This window comes from Tasmannia lanceolata, unplaced genomic scaffold (genome assembly GCF_043159265.1).
Source record: "Tasmannia lanceolata isolate RefF3 unplaced genomic scaffold, GAP_Taslan_0.1 ptg000037l, whole genome shotgun sequence".
Classification (NCBI taxonomy): Eukaryota; Viridiplantae; Streptophyta; class Magnoliopsida; order Canellales; family Winteraceae; genus Tasmannia; species Tasmannia lanceolata.
The window spans coordinates 8,664,119-8,674,391 of NW_027518714.1; positions in this window are offsets into that span (position 1 = coordinate 8,664,119).

Below are 10,273 nucleotides of genomic sequence, written 5' to 3' on the forward strand. Positions count from 1 at the left end.
AATTTTCGCACACTTCTCTAAAGTATTCTAGCGGACGACACTTTTATCCTTTCCTACAAACTTCTAAATTACAAAGAAATCCATATGACAGAAAGACTAAAAATTATCACTTTAGTTCGTGTAATATTTATGGCTTGAATTCTATCCCATGTATATTCCTACGGCCTAAGGTTACAATATGGATTCGATGGGACTTGGGCGCACATCTGTAATGCCAACCGTCCCTGTATGGGAGATTAAGAGCAGCAGCATCCCCAAACTACAGAGCATGGGTGTTTTCATTGTATGAAAATTGCATGATTGTAGTGCTTGGGTGAAACTTTTCTACTAAGATTAGGGTTGGATATCTTAAAAGGTCTTGGTTTCTGTTAGAGGCAGAGAGGAGAAAAGAGAGTCGGTGGAATGTTTGCCTGAAGCATTACGTGGGTTGCATCTAAGTGGAATGCTAACACGTTGCCTCCAGCCCCTATTTATTCAAAGAATAAATATTGAAGGGATAAGTATGAGAGAATAAGAGGTTATGGGCTTTAGCCCATATGGGCCCAAACACCTGGACCATTATCTATGGGCTTATATTTGAACATATGCCCAACAATCTCCTCCTTATGTTCTGCATATAGCACGATTCATAGATAGAAAGTGTGATGTTCAAACAATATATTGAACTATCCACATCACATTATCATAAAAGATCTGTAATCCAACTGAAAAACACAAATACTTTTATGAACAAACAAGAGTTTTATATACAATAAACTCAACCAAAATGAAGTTTCATATATACATGAACCTCACTGATCTCAGAAAATTTATACATGGGGTATGATTCTCATCAAGATCCAAAATAAAGTTTCACATATAAGTGAACTCTATACACATACTGAAAGAAGGCACTCAGTCTTTACAAGTTTAGAAGATTTACTCATCAAGTAAGTCATCTTCATCAAAGTCAAAATCAAGATGCGCTCCTCCTTTTTCGCCAATCCCTGTGAATTACCACAATATGGATTTCATGAGAATGAATCCAACCATTTGTGTAAAACATAAATGACACACATGAATGGATGAAAAAGTATCAGTATCACTCTCACCATAAGCATCATTGTCAAGTTTCAATAAAGAACAAGACCAAAATAGCTTGTTTTGCAAAGAACCATTCATTATAATTTTCAATAAAGAACAAGACCAAAAATTGGTTTCTTTTGCAAACAACCATTTCATGTTTTCATAAAATGTTAAGTCATCTTATCCATATTTGAGTCAAGTTGAATCATCAAGTGTGGAATGTTCAACCCTTCCAAAACAGGCTAACCAAGTTTGAGTTAAATTGTATCATCAAATGTGGAATGTACAACCTATCTCAAAAGAGGGTATATCATCAAGTGTGGAATGATATACAACAACTTTAAACATAAAGAAAACATATCAAGTGCTTATCTAGGGCCATACAGGAATATTCGAAAAATTCAAATTAACAAGGAGAATGTAGATTAAGTCCATAATCTGGATAATATAAGTTAAGTCTTTTCTATAAAGGCTTTAACTTAATTTTCCTCTATCTTTACAGATTTTAATCTCATTTCCTTTACAATTTTGAATGTTCGAGCTTTATTCAATTCTTTTGTGAGAGCATCGGCCATATTATCCTTCGATCTCACATCAATCAAAGTGATAATCCCGTGTTCAATAAGATAATTCAGCATGGCATGTTTTAGCCTAAGATGTCTCCTCTTACCATTAAAGAGTGAGTTCTTCACAATCGTAATTGTAGCTTGATTATCACAGAAGAGACTTAAGGAATGAATCCTTAATCTAGTAAGTGGAATGTCCATAATCAAATTCTTTATCCACTCTGCTTCATCTGCAGCTGAGGCTAGAGCATAAAGTTCTGATTCCATAGACGACAAGGCAATGCAAGTCTGTCTCTTTGACTTCCACGCAACAGCAGCTCCACCTAGGGTAAATATATAACCACTGGTAGACTTACTGTCTCTTAATTCTGAGCCCCATGATGCATCAGAATATCCTTCCAAAACAGGAGGATGGCCACTATAACAAAGAGCATAATTTTGAGTACCCTTAAGGTATCTCATTACCCTCATAAGGGCATCCCAATGCTCATGGCCAGGATTACTAGTAAAACGACTCAGCATGCCAACTGTAAAGGCTATGTCTGGCCTAGTGCAACTCATAGCATACATGAGATTATCAATCAGTCTAGAATAATCTAACTGATTCACACTGTCTCCTTCATTAGAGATCAACTTCTTGGTATAAGCAAATGGTGTCTCAATCGGTTTGCACTCACTGCATCCCCATATAGAAAGTAGTTTTTCAATATAATGGGCTTGGCTAAGGGAAACTCCTTGCCTCTCAAAAATTACTTTCATACCAAGAATGGTGTCAACAACACCCAGGTCTTTCATGTCGAATTCTTTACCCAAGGTTAGTTTCACGTCACTCACTACAGAGAGATCGGAACCAAGAATCAACATGTCATCTACATACAAGCAAATAATTGCGACCTTATTCGACACAAAACGATAATAAAGGCATTTATCTGAGTCACTTGATAGAAACCCAAGGCTCTTTACTACTTTGTCAAATTTATGATGCCACAATTTAGGTGCTTGTTTAAGACCATATAAAGATTTGTTTAATTTACAAACTTTATGCTCAAAACCTTTCATGACAAACCCTTCAGGTTGATTCATGTAGATTTCCTCCGACAGTTCTCCATTGAGAAAAACTGTCTTTACATCCATTTGATGTACAACAAAATGCTCAATAGATGTCAAAGCAAGAAGAATTCTTATCGTAGCCAAATGACAGACCGGTGAGTAGACATCAAAGTAGTCTATCCCACTCACTTGAGTATAGCCCTTAGCTACTAAACGTGCTTTATATCGAGCTATAGATCCGTCAGGATTAAGTTTTTTCTTCAATATCCATCTACAGCCCACAGTCGTGGCCCCTTTTGGCAAATCAACTACCTGCCAAGTTAGATTTTGTAACAGAGAGCTCATTTCATCATCAATGGCTTCTGCCCACAACAAAAAGTCCCTAAATCTCATCGCATCCTTATAGGATGATATATCATTTTCTAAATGGTAGGTCACAAAGTCCTCACCAAAATTTTTGGGTACTCTTTCTCTTGTAGAAACTCTTACAAGAACTGACTCAGATATTAATTTGGGACAAGTGTCAGAAGTAACTGGTTCTGACTCAACCGGCAATTATGTAACCACCTCTATATTGCCTGGTATGGTCAAATCCTGATCTCTGAGAAATTTATTCTCAAAGAAAACTGCATCTCGAGATTCTATAACCATATTGGTTGATAGATCCAAAAAACGATCAGCAGCACTATCTTCTGCACCTCCTAAATAAACACAAGTGTTTGTTTTAGGTCCCACTTTAGGTCTCCTAGGATCTGGTATCCTTACATAAGCAATACAGCCCCAAGTCTTAAGAGCATCATATCTACAAGGATGTCCATGCCATAACTCATAAGGAGTGGAGGAACATTTTGAGTGTGGCAATTTATTCAGGATGTGATTTGCAGTTAAAGCTGCTTCTCCCCAATAGCAATTAGGCATGCCGGCTGTCAATAACATGGAGTTTAACATTTCTGTTAACGTCCTGTTCTTACGCTCAGCTACACCATTAGATTGAGGCGAGTAAGGAGCAGTAGTTTCAAGTATTATGCCCTGAGAGGCATAATATTCCTTGAACTCTGTCGAAGTGTATTCTCCTCCTCTATCACTCCTAACTCTCTTAATTTTCAGGTTTAATTGCAATTCAACTCGATTCTTGAAAACTTTAAACTTAGCAAAAGCTTCATCCTTTGATTTTAACAAATAAATATGACAATATCGTGACATATTGTCTATAAATGTGATCAAATACTTCCGACCACCTCTAGTAGTAAAACTTTTAAAGTCACAGAGGTCAGAATGTATCAATCCAAGAAGTTGTGTGCTCCTAGAAACCTGACGAAAAGATTTTCTAGTGATCTTAGTTTGAGCACAAACCTCACACTTGTCAAAATCATTTGACATATCTAAAGGTATATCATAAGTTTTAGCAAGTTGGACCATTTTTTTATAGTTCACATGTCCCAGTCTGTTATGTAACAACTTAGGGGCAATCAAAGGTGAACTCACTTGACTAACAGTCTCATTTGCTAAACTCAATCTATACATACCATCTATCAAGAAAGCACATCCAAAATAATAAGAGTTAACAGTTAAAGTTACTCTACCACCCAAGAAGGATGTACACATGCCAGCATTGTCAAGCAAACCAATGAAAATCAAATTCTTTTGAATAGTAGGAACTACTTTAACAGCTTTTAAAGTTAGTAATTTACCTGAAGAAAGGGCCAGGTTCGCAGTACCAGTGTGAGTGACCTCTACATCTGCTCCACTAGCCACTGTAACAGTCTCCTTTACTTGGGTAATATCAGTGAGAAGTTTCTTTGAGTTGCAAACATGACAAGTGGCACCTGTATCTAACCACCACTCAGAAGAAGTACTGGCCTTCCCTTTGGCCAACATGGCAACAAAACTTTTAGGCTCGGCCTTATCTATCATCATAGTAGCTTGCTTCTGTGGTGTGTCAGATTTAACCCTTTTAGGTTGCCTACAATCTGCAGCACAGTGACCCCACTTTCCACAGTTGTGGCACTTGCCCTTCTTCTTCTTAAAGATAGGCTTTTTGGCCTCCAACTTAGGGGTAGCACTTTTGGTTGACTTAGGAAATTTCTTGGGATATATTACAGTGTTAGCAGCTGACTGTTGCTGTCTAAAAATTTCCAAGTTATTCCTAGTTTTATTCTCATCTTCGATTCGAATGAATCGTTTGAGATCATCCAGTCCCACTTGCACTTTCTTTCTGTACATTTCTGTTTTGAAAGAGTGCCATGCAGATGGTAACTTGTATATAATTGCACCCACCAGAAAAGCATCAGGTAAAGGAATGTTATCATTGGCCAATTTAGATCTCAAAATTTCGAAATCAGATACTTGAGGAGTGATTTCCAGGTTCTCTTGGAACTTGAAATCCATGAATTTGTCCACAAGGTGAGTCTTGGACAATTCTTCCTCTTTCTTGAATTGAGCATCTAAATGATCCCAGATTTCTTTAGCAGTGCCAAATTTGCTGTAGGTTTCTGCAAGACGATCTGATAAACAATTTAATAAGAAGTCTTTGCAGAAATCTTCATCCCTTTTCCATTGAGATTCATCAACATCTTCTCCCGTATCAGCAAAGGTACTCAGAACAGTATAGAAGACATTCACATATTTCAAACCGAACCGAGTCTTTCGCTTCCAGGAACTAAACTCAGATCCTCCAAAGGATTGAAGTTTGATCATCTCAAAGGGAATAGCAGTCTTTTCCATTTTATAATTTACGAAAATAAATTGGAAAGAGTGCACCTGATTGGCGAATCACAAGAACCCAATCCGAGAGTTGAAGCCGAGAATCGAATCGAACCGCAACGAACGATGGCGAAACAATTCCCAAAAAATAATCAGCCCCAAAAGAATTCGGCTCCAAATGACTTGATGTCAGCACCCAAGAACCGAATTCAAGAGAATTTCAGGACTACCTACTGCCCAAGAGGGATTCAACAAGAATTTTGAGCCAAAGCCACGGATGAAATGTTACGATCCCCAACCAAAGTGCCAAAGATAGTTTCTGCCAAACAAGGGGAGCCCAAAATTTTAGCCGAGAGAACAAAAGTTCTATGCGCCAAAAAATCAAGGCACTAGCCTCAACCGGATAATAATCCACGCCAAAACACACAAACTATGGGAGGGAAGAAAAAACCCACGGCCAAGGTTGGAAGAGAGAAATCCAATTTCACCGACCAAGAGAGAGGGAATTACACCCTACCAGTGTGTATATTCTTGTCTTCTTGATTCCAACTGTGGAATTTACCCACGCCCAAGCGATTCAAGAACACAGGGAGAAACCCACTTCAATCACGGATTCTGTGGGTGAAGAACCATGTTAGATCCTTCACAAAGAGAAAAGCAAAGCCAAAAATCTGCGTACTGCTTCAAGATTGTTAGAGGCAGAGAGGAGAAAAGAGAGTCGGTGGAATGTTTGCTTGAAGCATTACGTGGGTTGCATCTAAGTGGAATGCTAACACGTTGCCTCCAGCCCCTATTTATTCAAAGAATAAATATTGAAGGGATAAGTATGAGAGAATAAGAGGTTATGGGCTTTAGCCCATATGGGCCCAAACACCTGGACCATTATCTATGGGCTTATATTTGAACATATACCCAACAATTTCTTTTCTTTTCTTTTTTTTTTTTTGGATGGCAGAAAAAAAAGGTCTTGGTTGTACATTATAATATCCGCATAGGGGAAGCTCTTGATTTTCCTTTTGCCCAGGGATATAGTTAGAAAGCAGGGGTGAATCAAGTAAATCTCTTGTGTTCTTGATCTGTAATTGTTTGATTTCTCTGTTATTTTGTGTTCCATCGAAACATGGTTCAATGTTTTACTACAATTTGGTTTGAGCATGTTAGTGCTCTGAGTTACTAGCCATGGGATTGACACCCGTGTTACTTGTATAGATTCAAGCATTGACACACAACAAATGCCAGTTTCTCATAGTTGATTTTTCTAGAAGTGCTTTCACGTTGATAATCCGTTTGACCAATCCAAAAGTGTACATGACTCTTAACAAAGTTAAAGCTTTATAACACTCAACTCAACTCAACTCAACTCAACTCAACTAAACTCAACTCAACTCAACGAAGCCTTTGTCCCAAACTAGTTGGGGTCGGCTAAATGAATCCTTTATAAAAAAACAAAATACAAATAGGCAAACTTGCCCAATGCACATCTCTAGTGGTAGTGGCCTCGTCTTTAAATAGGGAATCACGACTACACTACCCCTCTAAGAACATGGGAAGAGCCAAAACCTTATTGAATCTAAGCCCGATTAGAAGAGTACAATCTTTTTCATAACTAGAATCAGTGATGCCAACCAGATTAGAATAAGCAAGATGGGTAATCTATTAGAATCTCAAGAAACCGACTTTACCCAGTGGTCCAGGGTTCTCAAGAGAGCAACAGTAAAAGTCAAGCATTAGGGTATTAGGAGGCAGAGAATGCCACACGGCAAATATCTTCTCTTTGGCCACCCACCAATCGATAGTCTCTCTCCATTTCCTTTAAAAAAATAACTAGTATAGGTGCCTCAAAAGACTTTCCTTGCTAAAGCCCAATCAGCCAATGCATTGATTGTCAAAAAAAAAAAAAAAAATCTTTTACCAATGCTAGCCACCCATTCCTGAAAGCTACATTAATTTCGCTCCTGCAATATTAGACCAAATAAGCTAAAAAGGACGCATCTCATATAATGTCATACCTTTGTTTCAATGGCAAGTGCATCACACCCCATCCAACATCAGTCCAACTGAGCTTGACACAATCTGACTAGCACCCATTCAGTTGGAAACCGCATTCCAAATCTCTTGAGCTGCCAAACAATGGAGGAAGATGTGATTGATCAACTCCGCCCTCTTGCTAGTACCGCAATGATTAGGAGGCCTAAACTTCTCTCTAGCCCCACCCATTTGGATTATGATCATGCTGAGAACAACTGTCCACACAAAACAAGAAATCACAACAAAACCCCACTTAGTTCAACAAATTCAGTGCATACATGTCCAGAGTCAAATGTCATGCTTTAAACAATAGTAGAGCTGTTACGTGTGCAACAGGGAGCCTTTTCTTTCTTGGTCAACAAGTCACTTTCTAGGTCAATAAATCAAGAACAGTAGTTTTACATGCAGATTCGTGTAAGGAGGGAGTTAGAGATAATTATGTCCTCCAAGTTAGTAGGTATTGTTAACTGTGTTTGTTAGTATGTTATTTTGGTGGTTGGTTTTTAATGGCTAGTTTTGCAAGGATTGTTGGTGTAAGCTTATCTCACCTATTTTCATGTAACCCAACGTGGCCTTAAGTATTTAAATAAATAAATCATTTACAGTGTATGCGTTTTCAACCCAACCAGTAACACTTGTGTTATTTTGAGGCTTGGTTTCCTCCATTAAACCAACACTATTTCTCACCCAATTCTCATTATCCATCATAGGTAAAGGGCAGAACAAGAGGGATAATCCTTTGTACGTACCAAAGTGGTATCAGAGCAAGGACATGGATTAACGGGTGGACAAGTTGGAAGCCGATGTGAGTTCTCTCACCAATGGACAACAACAGATAATGAAGAGGCTCAATGAATTGTTTGAGAAGTTTAGTCCATTTCCTTCCGGTGTTGATCGTGAAGAAGGTGAGAACTCAATGGCTCCACTCCCAAACCATGGTGTACGACCTGGGAACAACAATGAGGGCCGTCAGAATGGATCACAACAGTCTTTCGCTCTAAGATTTGTCAAACTCGATTTCCTTGTTTTAATGGCGAGGAAGACACGACTAGTTGGACCTGTAGAGTGGGACAATTCTTTCAGTTCCATCAAACTCTCAAAGAAGAACGTGTGGCTCTTGCATCTTTCCATCTAGAGGGAGATGCTTAACTGTGGTACCAATTGTTCAAACAAGAAGGAGGCACGATGACTTGGTAGACATTTTGTGACAGGTTGCATGCTAGGTATGGTCCCACCCAATTTCAAGATTTTTTTGGAGAATTAGTTAAGTTGCAACAATTTGAAACTGTTCGAGACTACCAGACTCAATTTGAAAGACTTCTAACTAAGGCGGGGTATCTTGCTCCTAACTGCCAAGTTAGTTGCTTCATCAGTGGTTTGAAAGATGACATCAAGGCAGACGTATTAGCAGGGTGTCATACGACCTTATCTACTGCTAACGGACTTGCCCGCTTGTACGAGGCCCACAATTTATCACAACGTGCAATTCCAACGTCAGACGCGAAGAACCCCATCACAACCAATAGTGTGCCTACGCCTCCAATTCGATGAATGACCCCCACTGAGTTGCAAGAGAGACGAGTACAAGGGTTGTGCTATAATTGCAACGAGAAATTTGTTCCGGGCCATCGGTGTAAGAAACTGTTTTTAATAGAGGACTGTTATGAAGATGTAGATGGCAACGGGGCAATCGGCTGGGACGAATCAAATTCCTAATTTTGGTCTTGAGGACATGACCAGACTCAAGGGGGGAGGGATGTTACGTGTGCAACAGGGAGCCTTTTCTTTCTTGGTCAACAAGTCACTTTCTTGGTCAATAAAGCAAGAACGGTAGTTTTACATGAAGATTCGTATAAGGAGGGAGTTAGAGATAATTATGTCCTCCAAGTTAGTAGGTATTGTTAGTGTGTTTGTTAGTATGCTATTTAGGTGGTTGGTTTTTATTGGCTAGTTTTACGAGGATTGTTGGTGTAAGCTTATGTCACCTATTTTCATGTAACCCAACATGGCCTTGAGTATTTAAATAAATAAATCATTTACAGGGGGTATGCGTTTTCAACCAACCAGTAACACTTGTGTTATTTTGAGAATTGGTTTCCTCCATTAAACCAACACTATTTCTCATCCAATTCTCATTATCCATCATAGGTAAAGGGCAGAACAAGAGGAATAATCCTCTGTACATACCAAGAGCTCAAGGAAGAGAGGCTAACTGACATTGCTGGAGCACATGGACTCCCCCAAATGCCACCCCCAAATGCCACCCCATTTAGTTGTAAATTTAATCTACATTTTAGATCAGGAAAGTTTAACGATTGAACAAAGAAGCCACATCATGTTTGACGGTCGATTTTTTTTTGAAGGCACCATTTATTATACAAATAACCCAAAAACAGAGGGGACAAGATGCCTAACGAACTACAGATGTAACTTAAATGGGTGCAAAACTTGCAGGAGCTTCAGACACTAACTGCACAATTTACAAACACTAATTGCCCTAAACTGCACCACTCATCCAACTCACGCCCCCAACAGGAACCATGTTATTGGGAGTTAAAATAAATTGCTGGGCCGATTAATATTCCTTCTGTCTTCCTCAGCTTTCTCTAATTTATCAGCATCCTCATTTGCCGATCTCCACATATGATGAAACTTTGGTGCAATCGAAGATACCAAATGTTGAGTTTCAGCAATGGTGTCCGCTATGGCCCATGATGCCCCTGCTTTACCACTTGCCCACGAAATAACATTTGTGGAGTCACTTTCAATGACGAGAGGACCCGATCCGTTGCGAGCAAACCATCTCAGCCCCCATAATAACGCCCTAGCTTCCGCTTCGTTTGAGTTGCAAATCCCGGCTG